The 20,230-nt window shown below is 40.1% G+C and overlaps 1 long non-coding RNA gene across 1 annotated transcript; it reads left to right on the top strand.

Moving 5' to 3' along the window:
- The first annotated feature begins 995 nt into the window (after positions 1–995).
- On the top strand, positions 996–14,171 carry LOC124156968. The gene is made up of 3 exons (XR_006864483.1): positions 996–1,326; positions 1,487–1,756; positions 12,006–14,171. It is a non-coding gene; the product is annotated as an uncharacterized LOC124156968 (long non-coding RNA).
- The last annotated feature ends 6,059 nt before the right edge of the window (positions 14,172–20,230 follow it).

Raw genomic sequence — 20,230 nt, forward strand, 5'->3', positions numbered from 1 at the left:
AGAATATTTGCGGCATAGCCCTGAAGAAATTAGGATTCCTCAAGAGTATTGTGGGAACATTTTCGGATGAGAAAGCAAAAGAAAGGTGTTATTTTGCTCTCGTCCGATCGCACCTTGAATATGCAGCGAGAATATGGGATCCGGTGCAGAAAGACTTAATCTGCAAACTGAATAAAATTCAAAGGAAGGCTGCGCGTTTCGTCAAAAACTGCTATGGACGTACAGACAGTTTTACCCATATGTTAAGCGAATTAGGCTTGGAGCCGCTGGAAACGCGGAGGCTGCGCGCTAGGCTTAGATTTTTTGAACAATTGAGAATGGATATCTTGAAGATCGACACAGAGAACATAATATTAGAGCCACACAATATTTCCAGGTCCGATAGAAGCGATAAATTAAGAGAGATGTTTTGCCGAATGGATAGATATGGGAATTTGTTTTTCCCCCGAACCATAAAGGACTTTGATTAACGCTAGTCCCAACTTCGTTAGAGCACTTCATTTTTTTAAGCTGTAAATGGCTGGTGTCCTAACACCCCCTGCCACATGCCTTTTGGCGGCTTTCAGGGTATTATGTATACGTAGGTACATAGGTGGATCTAAAGGGGGGGGGGACGGGGGGACGTGCCTCCCCCCGGACCCTTTAAAAATATGCGGGATTTTTAATAGGGTCCCATTATCATTGGGATCGTTTTGTATTACGAGGTATCCTTGTGCCTCAAATCCCCCCAAGAACAAAATCCTGGACACACTCTTCGTTCCGTAGAGCAATATCTCCTATTTTACGCGCGAGTCGGTCGTTGTAATCTCCCGCGTGGGGGCGCAATCTGACGGCGGAAGGTGGCATGACGTCGCCAGTGAGGGACTGTTCCTGTCGCTCACTGCACTGCGAATCAGGGAAGGGGGAGGAGGCGGGGTAGGGGTGGTGGCCACTCCCCGTTCCCCTCCCAACCCTCCCCTATCGCCACTGAACCTCAGAGTAAATTGAGCTGCTTCGCGTGGCCCACGTCCTTTTGCCCGGCGTTCTTCAATGCGAGTCCCACTGACAATATAGGTCTTCAGTCGGGAGCTCCTACTAACTGCAGTGCACTGGCCGACTTTTGTTCGCTTTCTTTCTCAGACGTGATTTCTCTCATTTATAGAAACTATATTCAGTCGAAGTACATTGAGGATGCCGCAGCGTTCGTGTAGCTGACTTGCATAGTTCATTCAACGCTGTTAATGAAGAGTAATCTAAATTGAATTCCGGATTTAAGCACTCTTTATCTTTCGCTTATTCACGAGACGTGCCTTCGTTACGGTGTGGCCCAAAAGGTGTCGTAGTAGGGTAAGTATTTCAAAATTATGTTGATGATTAATGAGTTGCATGCCATTTTTTAATTTAATTTTCTAGATTCGCAGTAATTTTTTAAATACTTTGGCAATTATTTCTTCTATTTTTCATTTTCTGTGCTAACGTTATCTTTTTTTACATTTTCAAATCCCAGCAAAGTAATAATTATATGATCAGTGCGATGAGATTACTGGGAGCAGCTTGATTGCGTGAATTAGCTAGTGGGACCTTTCCGTTGGATGGTAGAAGTTCCTGGAAAGAGTATTCCGCTGACATCGTAGCTACTCCACGATTTCAAGTGGCTGATAGCGGTTACCGCGAGATTTGACTGAACCAGAGTTTGGCCGAGGCATTCATCGTAGCTGCGAAATTGCCTAGGCCGATAAAAAGAAGTCTCTGCACAACTTCGAAAATAAAGATTTCGGTGAGTTTTTCCCCTAATTTTTTAAGGATGCCCTTTCATAACGTAATCGGCAAAGCAGTGGGGTAGCCAGAAATTTTGTTCGGGTGGAGGAGGGGGGGGTCCTAAAATTAGAAGGGGGCAATTTTTGAAAAATGGGGTATTCAGTAGAGAGATATAAACTACTCTTAACACTTTTTATTTTCAAAATACTGCAGCTAAAGAATTTTTTTGTAAATTCACGATCAATAATTTTTTTGTTTGATGCAAAGTATTATTTCGTTGTATTACATTTCGAGCAGTGGCCATGGGGTGTGAGGGGGCCCGAGCCCCCTCTAAAATTCGTTATGGGTGTGAGGAAAAAATGTGTCAGGCTTGTCGATTTTCCCCGGAGTGTACATATATCGAGATTAAAGTTATCATGGTGCTAATGTTGATCATATTACTCTCCTAAAATGATTAAAAAACTTAAAACTCAATACTTATAAAATTTCCCGGGGCATAATCCCTGGTTTTGGCCCCCCCAAATATTTTTTCCAAGTCTGCACCCCTTATTTCGAGGAGGAGGGGTGCCGACCTCCCCCTGGCTACGATACTGCAGCATAAGTGTCATAGTTTTTTATACTAAATTACTTGATCACATTTTCCGTATTTCAGGGTAATAACTCCGGCGGTAGATTCTAAGCAACTAAAAAAGTTATCAGTCGACCCATGATTTTCCGAATCAGTGTCATTCCCACCGTCCCTTTTACCATCTCGTAATCAGTCACTTACGCGTAGATACAACCACGATTCAATGAAAGCAAATCGTGACGTTACGACCGCTGTTAGCGGACGTGCATTCTGTTTGGCCGAAAGACTGTGTGGTAGCTATGGTTTCAATGACCGCACCTTGAATATGCAGCGATATCATATGGGATCCAGTGCAGAAAGACTTAATCCGAAAACTGAATAAAATACAAAGGAAGGCTGTGCGTTTCGTCAAAAACTGCTACGGGCGTGCAGACAGCGTTACCCAGATTAAGTCGAGCGAATTAGGCTGGGAGCCGCTGGAGACTCGGAGGCTGCGCGCTAGGCTTAGATTATTTTAACAATTGAGAATGGACATCTTTAAGAGCGACACGGAGAACATAATATTAGAGCCGCACCATAATTCCAATAATAATAATAAGAAAGGAGGTATTTCCCACTCGTCCAGCTAAACCTAGAATATGAAGTGATATCAAATTATTATTTTTTTCCTTCTCTTGACCTTATTTAATATATAATATGGTATTTCCTGGAGTATAGGTCATTCATACAAAAGTTAGCAGCCAACGTTTCGATTAATTTCCTTAAATCATCTTCAGGGCTATGTTAGAAAAAATGTGAAACAATATCAAATACAGAGAATAAGACGAAACACAATATTTATACATAAAAAGGGACAATTGGGTTTTTTTAATAAAATATAATTTAAATAAATACGTATATATAAACATATATATATGAACAGATGGAATATACAAAAAATTTTGACATATAAAAAAATATTAAACTTATTTATACTATATTTGTATATACTTATATTACTTTTGTATAAATGACCTATACTCCAGGAAATACCATGTTATATCAAATGTGATCCGGTGCAAAAAAAAACTTAATCCGTGAACTGAATAAAATACAAAGGAAGGCTGCGCGTTTCGTCAAAAACTGCAACGGGCGTACAGACAGCGTTACGCAGATGTTAAGCGAATTAGGCTGGGAGCAGCTGGAGACTCGGAGACTTAAATCGCTTGAACAATTGAGAATGGATACAGGTAATTATGCACTTTCCGGACACGCGTCTTTTTGCTATTTTTTCGTCGGATCTGCTCATAACAGTGTCCTGATTACGAAAATGATATTTTTTGTGGCGGAAAAGCCGGCAAATTACCTAAAATGCGAAAAAAAATCGGGTGAAAAAAATTCCATGAAGAGTGGTCATTTGGGTACTCAAAATGTTTTTTTATATTATGGCGAATACAGTCATGCAAATAGTTTTTAAATTAAATGTAAAATAAGCTCATTAACACGTATTACAAACTGGAACTACTTTTTGGTACTGCACCGCGCGCAGCGATTCCTCGCGTACACCGCGAAATGCGAATATGCCTAGGTGGGTTTGGGTTGAGTCAGGGCAAGGTTTTCACGTAAAAATCACTGTATTTTGGACTTACGTGTAGATTCTTGACATTTCCACCCGCCCACATAATTTCGCTAATGCCGCAATAAACCCGTCTGTCGGAGTCAGACTTCACGTAAATAAGAATGAATACTAGTAGGCCAACGACACCTTAGACTTTCCGTAAGTTCTTGTTTTTTTTCCTTCGAAAGTATTTCAAGCCAAGTGTTCAAGCTCAAATTTCAATTGACCCATTGGTTTCGAAGTTAGCAGGGATTTACGTTGTTTAATACAAATCCGTCAATTTTTGTGGTATTAACAATTTGTTTTTTATAAACTGTTAATAATAAATCTGGATTTCATATATCAAAATTCAAAGTTATTGGAACGAAAAATTCGAGACTACCAAGGGCTCAAAGCTGGGCAAATTTATTTTACGCGCAAAAAGCGCGTATTTTTGAAGTTAAAACTTCTCTAGCGTCGTTAAGCACTTTTGCGGGATGCGGAAAAAGCATAGAATTCGCGTGAGAGTGACCGACCCGGCACCGCGATCGCTACAGCGGGATTTACATTTCCGTCTTAAAATTCTTCCATTAGTATCACATCCTCGGTAGTATAGTGGTCAGTCTCAACGCCTGTCACGCGGGAGACCGGGGTTCGATTCCCCGCCGGGGAGTAATATTTTTCTCGATCTCATACAATTTAAAAAATTTTACAATGGATATTTCAACTACGCAGGCTGACTAGGTGTAGTAAATAAACTTTGTTAATATATAGACTGTTAAAGTCTTTTTGTTTAAAAAATATTAAAATTAAAAATAAAAATCTATGAAGTATATTGTATAAGTTCATTAAATATAAAGGGCTCGTGCATGAACGTGCAGAAGGGAGTACACGCTATAAAAATACAGGTAAGTACAATTTAAGGCAGTTTCTTTTATGTGCATAGTGAAAAATTATAGGGTTAAAGCATATTAAATAAAAGAAAAGAAAAGCATATTATATTTTGATGCATAAATGATGTTACTTTCTATTCATACACATCGTATTTTTCATATATATATATATATTTAATAATAAACAGTTGCCCCGTTTCACCCCCGTTTTACCCCCGTGGCCCCGTTTTTTTCATACTCCCAATAATGACGGCAACATGGCACACTTACTTGGGAGTAAATTCGGGGATAAATTGGGTTTACATTCCCTGGGCTAGCTTTGTGTGCGTGGATTCGTTTCCCCGAAGTTCAGAGAATAACAAAAAATTACTGCGGTTGTGTCACGGCGTGTAATTTAATAGTATCATCTGGAAAATGACCATATTGACGCATCGAATTTAAGTGATGCAGGGTGGTTTACTTCATAATGCTGTTGAGTGCGCGGTAGCCGAAGTGACCAAGGAATGAAAAGGTGCACGTTAGTGATGGGTCGATCGTGAACGATTCGATCAAAAAGATTGAATCACTAGGTGAATCAAATGACTCATGATTCATTTCTTTAAACAAGCCGATCAGCAATCACTCCAACTTCCGGTTTCATATAAATCATCCCAGTTCCGCACAGCTACAGTTCATAAATCATTTTGTGTTGTTGTCTCAAATATGTGGAACGATTTGCCGAAACTGGTAAAAGACAGTGAACCACAGGAAATATTTAAGAAAAGGATTGTCACCCACTTACTTTCTGGGGACCCATGAATACTGATCATGTATTTCATTTATACGCTCATTGATGTGATAAATATCTATTTTTGTGTGAGAAGCAGCAATTTAGTTCTTTTTTCATTTGTTTAGCAAAATTTCCTTTTTTAAAGTTTTTTTTTTGTTTATCGGTACGTTTAATGTTCGTTTCTCTGTTAGAAAAAGAAATTAAGTTAATTTCCAGTTCATTGTTAAATGATAACATTGTATGTGTCTATTGGTAGCAATGCATATGACCACTTCGTTTATTTGTTTTCGGATTGGTTTATTACCATATTAATTTTCCCGCGCACCACGTTAATAATTTCTATGTTCCAAAGGAGTTCACCCCTAGAACAATAAATGCGTTAATTATTATTATTGTATGCCAATCTGTATTGTGTGCGGTTGATGTCGAGGAAAATGTTTTCGTTGGGTGCTATTTAATTGTTCCGTGAATCACACGCGTATAGTGGACAGTTAAGGCCCTTTTGTGCAGCTCTGCATTACCAAATTTCTTCACTTCATTTAGCGCCTTGTTGGTGTAGGCTACCACAGCCCCTGGATATACAGTGTGTCCCAAAAAGAATGACCCGATTTTAATTAAGATTATTCATAAAGAAGAAGGGCTTAACATCAACACATTGTGTACTTAATTACTCACAAAAGAAAAATGTTTATAAAAACCAATCATAAATGTTCAATGTGTCCTTCATTGGCTGCGCGGACGAAATCTATCCGATAGCTGAATTCCTTCCATACTGAGTGTAAGGTGTCTTCTGTCACTGAAGCTACAGCTGCTGATATTCATGTTTTTTGTTCATCAATGTCACGAGGTAATGGAGGAACGTAAACACGCTGTTTAAAATTTCCCAAAAGGAAAAAAATCGCATGGTGTTAGGTCAGGGGACCTAGGAGGCCAAGAGTGTAAAGCCTGTTCTCGCGGTCCTGTACGTCATCTTCAGCGAGACTGGCTGCATCTTATTGGTAGACCTAATTGTTAGACCAATGGTCTGACAATTAAACTAAAGGGTTGCACGCTCCAGATCAGCGCTCATAGTGACATTCAGCAGATTTTTCGAAAACTCTAAACAATGCCGATCACATCTGGCGCTGTTTCGCTTGCCTAGTGACATTTGTTTCAATAGTATTACAAGTTAAATTCGGGTCATTCTTTTTGGGACACACTGTATTTTATAACCATTCATGAATATATTTATCTCCGTTAAAGCTTTGATTACTATAGTCTGGAACAATGGCGTACCCAGGATCATAACTACAGTCCGGCCGCCGAGAGTTGTCCGATGACAGCTAGAAGGGGTAGGGGGCAATGTTGCCAGGTCAGAAAGGGAAACGCCCACCTCACATGTAAACAAAAGGGTTCCGTGAAGAAAGGAGCCGGAAGGGACGACGGGCGAGAACGGTCAACGAAAGAGTCGCGGTCAGCATTACCTTTTTATCCTTTTCTTTCCTACTACTCTGCCCTCACTGAGAAAAATAGCGATCGCGCAAATATCACGAATTTCCCTCCAACGAACTGGTAATTGAAGTAATTATAGAAAAATGCTGCTAATTTAAATGGCGGGGTGTACATGATAACTCTAGGAAAAAAAACAATCATAGAAAAGACTCCAGTGAACCAAATGCAGTTTCTGATTTGACATTAAATAAAGCAAGTAATTTTCCTTCTATTCGTTTTATCCTATGCTTTTAAAACGCAACATAATTGAGAGTAATCCCTTCCTTCGAGAAACAAAAACTTTCTTAGGAATTTTTCTTTGGTTTACTTACTGCGGCGCCAGCAACAGACACATCACACTTGAAGCCCTTCTCAAACCTGATGACGGCTGCTGCAACGCCGGCGAAACTGTCGTCACGAAGATTAATCGACGCGAAGGACAACCCAGAAACGTAGCTGCGCCTACTACTCATCACTCTAAAGGATATACGCCTTCGAGTTCTGTTGGTCTGGACTCACGCACATATCTGGAGTGGAAAGTCATTCCTAAAGTGTTTATGTGGATGAAAAAAAATATATGCATAGAGAAATTTAGTATTGAAATGGAAAATCTATACCTTTTCGTGGGGGAAGATATATCTAAGTCCTCTGAAGAGCGGGATTCATCAGACGTGTTCTCGGAGTTGCTGTCACTGCCCCCGTTAAGACTGATGATTAGTTGCTCCACGTTGGTTTCCACAACACATTCGGTCGTGATCGCCTCTTCAATCACTCGAGAAATATTGAGGACCACTTTTTTCCACTTCGATTCATTCACCTCAGAAATAGCCTCTTGAGTCAATGTCATCACATCTTGAATTTTAAAAGTTTTATTCCGTTCCGCAACGTAACTTTTCACCTGAGCCCAAATTAACTCTATGGCGTTGTAATGACAATGATAGGGGGGATTCTCAGCACTTTGTGTCCGCTTTCTTTCGCTATTTCGTCAATTTCATATACAGGGAAACGAGGCTGGTAATACTTGGATAATTGTAATAGTTCCATTTTATTCAGTCCTTCAACTACCTGGTTAGCACTTTGCTTTTGCAGCCACTCTATGATGTCCTTCTTTAGCCACTTCCCTGTGGGTGATTTATTTATCCTTATGCTGTGGTAAGGGGCGTTGTCCATCACAATGCAACTTCCCGGTTTTATGTTCGGCAACAGCTGGTTGACGAACCAATTTCTGAAGGTCTCGTTTGTCATCTCACTATGATAATCCCCAGAGTTTCTTTCCGGGTGTTCTTAAAACAGAAGGTTCTATGTTTTCACTATTACGGTCACCATGTTTTTCTTTCAGGATCCTCGAAACTGATTTGGAACTGATTCCGCATGCTTCAGCTGTTCTATCCATCACTCTTGCTAATGGAATTAGGGGACTGCCATGGAATTTTTCCTTTTCAAAGTATTCATAAATACTCGCGATTAATTCCCGTGTTTGGGAATTCAGTGTCACACCATGACCACGTTTCTTCCCGCTCATGATGACAGCAGATGAAATCAATCAGAAATACTACGTTAAACAAACAAACTCGAAGCCTTCTTTAACCAATTTAATGAAATACTTCCGTTGAAAGCGTTGAGAAGTTTTCGTGAAAAGCGTTGGGAAAAGCACAAGTAACTATTCAGAACACCACCACACACAGCAACACCACCACAGCAACACCTACAGCACAGTGAACTAAGAACGCACGCAAGAGCAAAGAGACTATCTATGGAAAGTTTTGTTTTGGTGATTCAGGCTTGTTTCGGTGATTCATTAGCATGTGACAACGTTGCATGACTAGGCGAGGGTGTGAGGTGCGTTTGGGGGACAGCGATTGGCTGCAAACCGTTTTGGCGAAGGGTTCCCCACCCCTTCTTCTGAGCTGTCATCGGACAACTCTCGGCGGCCGGACTGTATAGGGGGTAAGGGGGGGCAATCCATGGGATTTATGACATTATTTCCTTGAAAAAAATATTTTTATTTTAGTTATATATCTTACACTAATATATATCATTTTTCGTGGGTTTAAAGAAAATTTGTTGAATACTTTAGTTTCAATTCAGTGCTGATTTTGCTTAAAGAATTTAGCGATTTTTGCTCATAGGGGGGCACCTGCCCCTCGCTGGGTATGTCCATATGGTCTGGAAACAATCTTGTGCAAACAAGACTCGACAATAAGGTAATACTTGTTGCTGGGGCTGTCTGGTGTTAGTTTGACCAGCCTCATATCGGGCCTCTACCGAATAATGCAATACTGTCACGCCACAATACTCCCGCCACGTACCTCTTTGCTCCGTCTTACCTTGATTGGTCTGACTTACAATTCTCCACTTGGTGCATTGGAAATCTCTTTCCGCTTTGTTCCTTCCTGTCTCCTCAGAACATGGCCTACGAAGATCATTCTTTCTGTAATCACTGCTGTATGATAACTGCGTCTTCTAATAATTCTATATTTTTTCATATATGCCACATTCTTTCATAAAGTGTGCTGCAGGGTTTCTTAGCGTGGACCCAAGCTTCACTTTCATATAGTGGGACGGGTTTTGTATTTCTTTCATTTCTTTGCTTTATTTTGTAACATGGTGATAGTGCGATCATAACATGTGTGATACTTACGATGGGCTCCAAAGCCTGCATTGGAATTGACTAATATTTTATCTCAAAATTTCCTATATTTAACCTATTTGCTGTTACTTCTAACTCTCTGCACATTCAATGCAATAGTTTTCAATATCTTCAACACTCCTGTTTTTAGCACTTTATTCAAAGTTAAGTGTTGGCTTTTCCTTCATTTGCCTCTATTATTACTGCCTTGCATTCTCACAAACTTTTCAGCTGGTGGACGGTATCCAATTTTACTGCTGAAATCACTCTGTCAAATGCTATAAAATGTTGAAGTCGGCTGGCTATTTTATGCCTTTTTGGATACTCCTTGCCATATTCAAGAGTTCTTCCATTGCAATATTTAAAATATAAGGTGAAATAATATCTCCCTTCTCTTGCTCAAGTGTTTAAGAGGGAACTTTCCTATGTTTATTCATCTACCCTACCTTTTGCTTTTAAATCGTTAATGTGCACTTGAATCAAACTTCCTAGTCTCACGAGAAATGTTTTTTTCCCATTCTCTTAAACAAGCTAATAACAGAATTAGGTTAATGGTGTACAGCTTGCTGAATTTTTCAATCTGAAAACTAATATAGCACGTCAGTGTTAAAGTGACGAAATATACATCGGTGCAGGGACCATGTGTGAGCTTGCAGTACTGAGGTCTGTGTGTAATGGCAGGTGCTGCTCAAGGAAGGGGAGACTGTGTGTCATCATAGTGAAATAATCAATCCCCTCAAGGCGTAAAAGGAAGGCCTTGGTATATTTCTGAAAATCAATAGTCCTGAGATAGGTTTGGTGCAGTTTTTCTATCCCTTTCTTTAATCAGCAGGCCTTTTCACACTGCTGCATTTCTTCCCTTGCACCCTAAATAGCTTTTCCTTCGTGACTCTTTTGCCGTTCTCTCAATAAATGTGTCCCTCTGAGGTTATCTTCATCAGGCCATCAGTAATGTGGCAATCTTATTGGTCTGTTCTTTTCTTCAGGGTTTTTAGAAGACTTCTTCTTTTCTCGCACTCATTCTAGCACTTCCTCATTACTTATTCGGTTGAACCATTTGATCTTATTTCTTGGAGAGGAGCACATTTTCACCGCTTACACTCTTCCCTCCCCTGTAGCTCTTCTCCTGCTTACTGCTTTGCTGGAATATCATCTATTCTTACACCCCTATTTTTTTGCAAATCTTTATTTGCAGAGCCATATTCAGTTGTTTAAACAACTTGCCAACAACATATTTGTAAATAAAATCAACAGATTTAGGCGTTACTTGGTGGAACGATGAGATATTCATGGTGAAATAAAAACACAGTACTATTCCACAACCTTATATTTTTGCAGTCTACTAGTTTCAACGTTTACACCGTCATTATCAAAGTGTTGATAATGACGGTGTAAACGTTGAAACTAGTAGACTGCAAAAATATAAGGTTGTGGAATAGTACTGTGTTTTTATTTCACCATGAACATATTTGTAGTATTTTTCCGAACGTTTTGAAACGTATTTGAATGGAATCGGATGACATTTAAACTTTCTAAATTGACTTTTGGAGGATAAATTGCCGATCTATTCCTTGGCATTTATTCATCCATGATTGTTTTCCTTATTCTCTTGCGGCAAGCCTTTCCTTGGTTTTTTTTCGCATTCTTCCACTTTCTAATGTATTCGATGAAGAACTGAGAAGGTTTTACAATGCATGCAAACGTATCACTTCAATGGTCCTTGGCTTTTTCCTAATAAATTTTCTTATGGTCCGGCTGTCACGTTGGGGTCCGGGGTTCGATGCTATGTCACAGCAGTATATTTTGTAGTTTTCATTTTGATCATACGGCGATAAGTTTTTCAACAATGTTAATTGCAGCAAGCAAAGGCTACAGAAATTTTTTTAAAAGGTATAGATGGATAGAAATTTTTATAAGGATATAACGATAGATGTCTATTAGATAACTATTTATCTATCTGTAGATATCTAATAGATCTTTATTTTCTGCGTGGGTTATCTACTTTCATTTGCTTAGAAGATATATACATGTTACAGCTGTTGTTCCTAAATGTTTGTTTCATAAAAAAGCAAGCGGAAAGGTCATATATTATGCCTGATATTTATTATTCACTGCTGCAAACCTAAAAATGATCATCAGAAACTACTACTTTGCTTAATATTCTAGGATAAAAAAATACTAAACTGCGTATATGATTGAGCACTAGCGTGACAGAAAGAGAAGGAAATGATTTTAAACACAGTGAATAAAAGCCTACCAAAAAGGATAACTATGTTGTATGATGACATTAATTGAAATATACAAAAATAAGGTTTGTGCTAAAGTAAATTTCAAACTTATAAATGTCTTTCTATTTCTTTCAGGTACGTATACCACCTCAAAACAAGACAACACATTCATAGAGGGCTTTAAGAAAGGAAGGAACAAAAAAGCCGTCGCCTATGGGAGGTGAAACGTGGCTGCCTGGGTCACTAGTTAATTTTAGGAAGTACTTTTCCGTAGCTTTTCACTAACACCTACACTGCCCTCCCCTACGTTCCTGTCTTGTCTTCAGTGCTGTTCCTGATGTTGCGACAGCCTGCCTGCCATAACTGAAGATTTGTGAAGTGTTGTGTGCATGGTCAATGTTTTATTCCCCTTGTGTGTGTGTGTGTGTGTATGGTGTGTGATAGTGTTTGGGGGCTACTCTTGTGACGTGATAAATCGTGTGCTTCGTGGGATCGCCGATGGAAAGCAGAGGCTCTTCCGCCGGTGGACCTTAATGCAGTTTTGTGGTAGGGATGGATTCTTCTCCTCTTCCTGCATGATCTAGGTGCTGGCGAACTGGCAAATCGCTTAGGCCAGTCCTGCAATCATCGCAGGGCCCTTAAGTTGGAATCAAGAGGGAAAGTGGGAATGTTTAGGGTGGTGAATGGTGTTCTGGTGTGGTTATGCACTGAATCCCATGTGTTAGGCATTCAGTTCAAGGTTAGGTCATATTTGGGAGTTGGTGCATGCCTCTCCATTACGCCGCTGTTAATTTGTCCCATTCCACTTGATTCTGGCTTTAGTGGGCGATAGAGAAATCACACTTGGAGGACAATGTGTTTTATGGAGGGAAGTTACTGATATGTGACATTACTTGGGCACCTTCCTGAGTTTACCCAAATCCATCGTCAAACCTAAACATTGAAGTCCCCATGTTCAATAGGCTGGTAGGTTGAATGAGCTTGGATCTTACGTCAAGATCCCGATGACCCTTACCAATATATCCTTAGAGGATTGCTTTTCTTCAGTGTCCAGTGGGAATTGGGGAGTCCTTAAACACACACTTAAAAAATTAGGTAGGGCTTTCGGACTCCTCTTATCGTGCTGGCTCTCCATTTAAGATTCCTAATTAAAATTGTCTCTTAAGGGAAGTAGGCACTTAAGTGTACCCTCTTCGTTCATTGATATCTCTGAATACGACGGTTTCATTAGATGTTTTGCTTCTTCTGTAATTTGGCTTATAATAACTTCAATTTAGTTCTTGAAAGCCCATTAGGTCGTAGTAAAATTTTTGATAATTTACACAGTGACGTATCATTTCTTGCTGCTAATACTATTACTTTTCAGGCCCTTACGTCCCTTAATAATTTTTACCTCTTTCCAAATTCTTTTTTAAATTTTCGCATTACGATTCAATTTTAAAGAAATGAAAGTCTTATTTCAAATTTCCTCTTCTTCCAAAGGAGACAAAAGCATTTTTTTCTTCTTTTTTGGTCATATTTGGAGTTTATTGCGCGATTTTCATGAATATAAGTAATTTTTTCTTGAAAAAATGATGTTAATATTGAGTTATTACATTTTTGTCATTATTCTCACGTAAAATTCTTGCTAAATATAAAATCTCATTTTGTTCTTTAAAATGAGACAATTCTAAATAAATCCCAGTTTGTTCGATTTATGTTGCACAATTTGAGTACAGGTTGCTGATACAGTTTCTTTTCTCTTGCTTTCATCCTTTGGAGTGATCTGGACCCATAACCTTGTGTGGTTTCGTGGACTAATCGCGGTAAAGTTGCATCATCACTCCACATCCCAGAAGTTGTCATCCCTGGAAAATGTGTGCCTTACTTCAGTTGATTTAAAAGTGTGGACTTTCGTAAGTAATCGTTCACTTGACTAGAGTTTTGTTCATATAGATATTCTATTTCCATGTCAATAAGTCTTGATAAGAATAATCAGGTCCATTTTGATTGAATTATGCTAATTCTGATTATGATTGCAGGTTACTGTACACATTTTATTCTCACATAACTTTCATGATGTCTTTTTGGAGTCCCTTATTTCATTTGAAATATTCTTATGCCGCCGTTAGCGACTCTGACGAAATATTAGTTCACACAAGGCCATAATTTTCTCCGCCGTATTAATATCGTTTTCCCATGCACGCCATTCATTTCACAGAAATACTTTGCCATTGAATATTGGAGATTGAAAATTACAATGGCGCATTGAAGTCGTTACGAGTCAACCGGAAAAAGGTGGCATTAGCAAACTTACATGTACTCCAGCATCACAACTGTACGACCACCGTCGCACATGGGAATTCTCCCGTATGAAATCGCAGTATAGGGTAGTTTCCTATCATTATTTTATTGCCTCAATCGAAAGAATATTACTCCTGGAGTACGTATTTCACACTTTTAGATTTTTAAATGACGATATCTATTTTTCGCGATTAAATGAAAAGTGAAAATTTTCTAGCGCGCGAAAACGCGACGGCTAGGTATGAGTGCTGGGAAAACCCCGTGTGACTTCGTTCTGGTTCCCGCTGCCGCAAGTGAGGTGACCTTGGGGCGAGGCTTTGAGCGTTGATACGACGGAGGATGCTAGCAGGTATCAGAGTATCCTGCTAGCTGGTAGTGCTTGGCTTAAATATGGATTATTATTCCCCTATCAAACGAAGGAAACTGTCCGACCATAGGCAGTTATAATAGGTGATTATTAAGACATGTTCCCCTGAGCTCTGTGCCTCATGCATGCTTTGGTAATCTCAGACGATGTATAACTCCTATCTTCTCGTATAGAAACTAGGTCCCTGTGACGTCATGCGGAGTGGAATCGCATGGGCGCCAATCTGGCCTTTTTCAAATGCAGTTAAAGTTGAACTTTGCCATTCATCTAAAACGGTACTTCTAAAATCAAATAATTTGTATATTATGAATAAACTAATGGTGGATAATTAATCGCAATCAATGCCTTTCGTTTTCTTTGTTGAAGGAAACTACCCTATTCCATGGCAACACATGATTTCGACAGCAACAGGGTGTGCGCCCGTAAAGAAGAGTTTACAATTTGAAAGGAAGACGGTTGCCATGCACTAAGGGGGGAAAAAAGTATCCCCACAAAGTTTGTGCCGCCACTATCGCTCCGCGGCTTCTTGGGTTTCCTTTCCAGAAGGTTGCTATTCTTTGGTGAATGAGGGAAATTCAAACAAGGCAAACCATTTCTTATATTCGTCGTCCAAATACGCGACCTACTACTGAGTCTTCCGCAACCCAGAGCGTGACTCGCGATGGACTCCTTAGAATTGGGGCGAATTCGACGGCATCGTGTGCGCACATGGGGAACGCTCCTCTGAAATTTCCTTCGCATATCTCAACGAAGCGACAAAAATCACTGTGGGCAAGCGTTCTCTGAAGGTAAACAAGACAGTCAAGGAGTATATTCGATGGGCCACGTATTTGAATGCAGGTAGTGCGTGAACCATCCTTATGACTTTTATTATGTATACGGTGAAATTACTTTTAAGGCTCAAAGGTGGAAAATTACTCCCTTTCTCAGACAGGGTTATAAGCTTTATTTTGGCTGCCTGTTGGGTGACCAAGATAAAGGATGGACTCCCCATGTATTGTGTGGCACCAGTGTAGAGCTACTTACTGGTTGGATTAAGGGAAAACGTCGTAAGGAATTTGCCGTCCCCATGATTTGGCGGATCATATTTCAATTTCAAAAATGAAAGGAATTACAACGAAGTCAAAATACGCAGTAAAATACCCAGACAACTATGAATCAGCGATACTACCGTTCCCTCACTCCGAAAATTTACAAGCGCCGAAAGCAATGGAGTATTTTTATCTTAGCAAAGATTCAGAAAGTAATCAAGAGCGTGATAATGAAGGATTCGGAGACTCGAAGGACCCAAATTATGGACCGAGTAAATCTGCTGGACCTCATTTTATAACGCAAGAGGATTCAAATGATCTGCTGCACGATTTAAATTTTATCCAAAAAGGAGGGTAACATCTTAGGATCGCGATTAAAAGGTTGCAAATTTTTGGGTTCAAATTCAAAACTTTCGATGTCCCGCTCTCGCCATGACGAATTTGATTTGGTTTCTTCTTCAAAAAAGTTTTGCTTTTTGCAGTTATCTTCCCTCTGTTATGGATACTCTTAATTTTGAATTAAACACAGATGATTAGCGTAGATTCGAAGATTTTCGCGGCGTTGGTTAGGTGATCTTTCCATTCTATTCGGGTTTTTCATCGCGTTTATTGTTATATACAGACAACAGTTTCGCTGGCGTTACAGTCAGCATCTTCAGGTCGAAGGTAAATTTTTTTGGAAAATTTTTTCGCCTTATATAGGCATAAAATTTTCCACCTTATATAGGTGGCGGCGGCTGCTGATCCGCTGCTGCTCTCTAATTGGCCGGTTGTCCATCTCTCATTGTTGATGGTCGGAGAATCCTCTTCCATGCAGTATGCAAGCTGTGGTCTTGATCTCTGTTGAAATTTGCGGGCGTTTTCGCTATCTCAATAGCTTCTCTGATCAAGCGAGGGAAGTATTTATTCTCTTTAGCTATTATCCTGGCGTCTTCAAAGAGGATGTTATGCCCAGGTTCACTCCAAGCATGCTCAGATATGGCTGAGAGTTGGTGCTGCTTGTTTTTCGTAGCCCTCCGATGTTCCTGCAATCGGACTTTCATTGATCTGATGGTCTCGCTAATGTAATATTTACCACATGAACAAGGCACTCGATAAATTCCCTCGTAGCATTTGTTAGTCGTTTGTTTTACTAGTATCGTCTGCTCGGATATTAGGTCGCCTGAATTAGGGATTGTTATAGACCCTTGTACTTTAATTAGCTTGTTAGAGAGGTCAGTAACATAAATGACAAAAAGAATATGACAATGGGATACACCACAAGAAACCTAATTAATATTAGATCTTCATTGGATACCATGATCGGACACCACAACAGACCTATGCTTGTCCTGAAGATTTTACCCACGGGTTTGCAAATCCTCTAACACCAAGGTGATAAACTTAAACGAAGAGCAGATCATGATACATATAAAAGAAGATAACACTGATTAAATACCTTATTAGAGAAATTTCAATGAAACCATAAATAAGCCTTATTAACTTAACTCACCTAAAAGCCTGCGTTTAAACGATACACGTACAAGTTAATGCCTGTTTGCGTGAATGATTTTTGTGGACCGAAACGGAACATGTACGAATGTTTGAACCAAGCTAATATAGGTTCAATTTTCCGTTCATGCATTTGCACAAGTTGAGTGGTTACACGTGTAACCACATAACGTGCAACAACGCAACCGTACGGTACGTATTTCGTGCTCATTCTCGCGCTCATACATTTAGACTCGTACGGGTTTATGTAGGTGTAAAAAGGCCTTAAGTGGAGTGTCCTTTTTACAATTTATCATGCACTCATGGCATTGTATGATAGTCTCAAAAACAGTCCTAGACATGGAATCATCTCGTCAACAACAAGCCTTAAGCATCAATGCAATGCGTGTCAACCTGACCTTAAGAAAATTACACAAGTAAAATACAACCGAACATCAATAATTGATTAAACTTAAGTTGAAGATTAGAGGAAGATATCATCATTGAACAGAGAATACAACCTTCATGGAGAAAGGTTGGCCGCCACAAAGCAACAAACGGAATACTTTGACCGGGAAGTTCACGTACCCTAACCTAAGAAGTCATATTCTATCTCAATTTCACACAATGCCAAGTTGAAATAACTAATAATTGATCTAAATAACAAATAAATCAAAATAACTTACATAATTAACAGAAGTAACATATTAACAAAAGTAACAGACGGAATGCTTCGACCGGAAAGTTCACTTACCACATGCCTTATTAATTTCGAATAGTCATTTTCTATCTCCACCACTAGCTATCTCAAGCTTAAACTACTAATAATTAAAAATCTATATATATAAAAGAAAGCCGAAAATCGTGTTAGTTAGAACACTTATAACTCGACAACGGCTGCACCGATTTCAATGAGATTTGGTTCTCTGGATTCGTCTCAGGCGGGGTTAACATATAGGCCATTAAAAAAGGATAATTTCACAAAAAAATTCATCTCTTTCCTATGGACATGCTTTTAGGAGTTATAGTAACACAACAATTGATAAGTCGGTCAAAACTATTATTATAATAGTATTCTACCGATTAAGGTAGGTTTCCATGGAGTACTAAAGAGGTGATCTGGGAGCCTCCCTTTCCTTCCAGCACTGCCTTCTTTAATTCACTGTAAAGCCTACTCTCTTTCAATCTATCTAAAAGTCCTATTCTTTTCCTTCCCCTCCCTCGTTTCCCCAGCATTCTACCCTCCAACACCATTTTCAACATCCCCTCACCGCTAAGCACTAACTCCATCCAAACCTTCTGTCTCCTGCGTATCTCATCTAAAAGCTGCCTCTCCTCGCCAACCATATCCAGCACTTCGTCGTTCCTTTTCCTCTCCGTCCATTTCACCCTCTCCATTCTTCTCCATACCCACATCTCGAATGCTTCCAATCTTCTCTCGTCTTCTTTCCTCAGAGTCCATGTTTCCGCACCGTAGAGAGCTACACTCCAAATCAAACTCTTCACTAACCTTTTCTTTAAACTCTTACACAACGATCCTCTCAGAAGCTCCTTCCTGCTCATGAACGCCTCCTTCGCTAATGCTATTCTCTTCCTGATGTCCTTACTACTGTATCCGTTTTCCTCTAACGTACTGCCTAAATAGTTGAATTGCTCAACCTGCTCGAGTTTTTCACCACCCACCTTTATCTTGAGTCTCACATTCCTCGCTCGTGATGCTTTACAAAACCGCATTACCTTAGTTTTCTTGTGATTAATCCTCATCCCAAACTCCTCGCAACGTTCGTATAACGCATCCACTAGGGCTTGAAGCCCCCTTGCTGACTGACTGATCAACGCCTGGTCATCCGCGAATCTCACTGATTTGAACATCATTCCTCCCACTTTTATCCCAGCTTCTAACTCATCCCACGCTTCCCTTACCATCTCTTCAGCATACACGTTAAAGAGCAGTGGCGATAGAGGACATCCTTGCCTCACACCTCGGCCAATGCTTGCCCACCCAGATTCTCCGTCCGCTATCCTCACTTGCGCAGTCTGGGCCATATACAGATTACAAATCAGTCGTCTATCCCTCCAGTCTACACCTATTCTCTTGAGAATATCCATTAACTTTACCCAGTTCACCCTATCAAACGCTTTTTCAAAATCCACGAAACACACATATACGTCCTGCTCATATTCTAGGTTCCTTTCCACGAGGGCCCTCATTATTGCTATTGCATCACGAGTTGACTTCCCTTTTCTGAAACCAAACTGATCTTCGCCCAAATACTCGTTTGCCCTCGCCTCCATTCGTCTGTTCAATATCCTCAGCACTACTTTAGCCGCATGGGATATTAGGCTGATAGTCCTATAATCTCCGCATTCCACAGCTTTCTTCTTTTTCGGAAGCGGAATTAAAACCGTCTTCACGAAATCCTCCGGCCAACATCCCTCCTCATAGATCTTGCGCACTAAATCGAAAAACCTTTCCTTACCTTCCTTCCCTAGATTCTTCAGAAGCTCACACGGGATGTTGTCCACGCCTACTGCTTTCCTAGCCTTCATATCACGGAGTGCTCTCTCTATTTCTGAATCTAATATCTCCGGCCCAAGATTATCCTCCTCCACTGCACTTTCTTCCTCTAGAGTCAATCTCTCTGGTCTGTTCGTTCCGTCATACAGGTCCTCCACGTATCCCTTCCACCTACCCTGTACCTCTTCTCGCTCGGTTAGCATCCTCCCATCTTTAGCCTTAATTTTAGACATGGCTTGTCCTCTTTTGCCGCCCGATAGCGACTTAACTTTGGCGTACAACGCGCCTACTTCTCCTTCCTTCTGGAACTTTTCCATTTCCTCGCACTGTCTTTTCCACCAAGCCTCCCTTGCCCTCTTAGTTTCACGTCGTAATCGATTATTCAATTTCCTATACATTCTTTTGCCCTGTTCTGAGTCCACGTTCTTCCACTTCCTCCTCTCCTCCATTTCATTTACCATTGCCTCCGTTATCCACGGCTTCTTTCTCCTTCTACTGTCAACGTAACCAATTGACTTCTCCGCCGCTTTGACTATTCCCGTTTTTATATTATCCCACCTTTCCTCTACCGTCTTGGTACTTTCAATCTCCCGTATACTAATGTCCACTAGCTCCTGATATTCTCTCCTCATACTCCCCTTCAGGGCTTCTACGTTCCATTTCTTCGCCTTCCTAACTTTCATAAGTCTTT

The sequence above is a fragment of the Ischnura elegans genome, chromosome 4, assembly GCF_921293095.1.
Source record: "Ischnura elegans chromosome 4, ioIscEleg1.1, whole genome shotgun sequence".
Taxonomy (NCBI): Eukaryota; Metazoa; Arthropoda; class Insecta; order Odonata; family Coenagrionidae; genus Ischnura; species Ischnura elegans.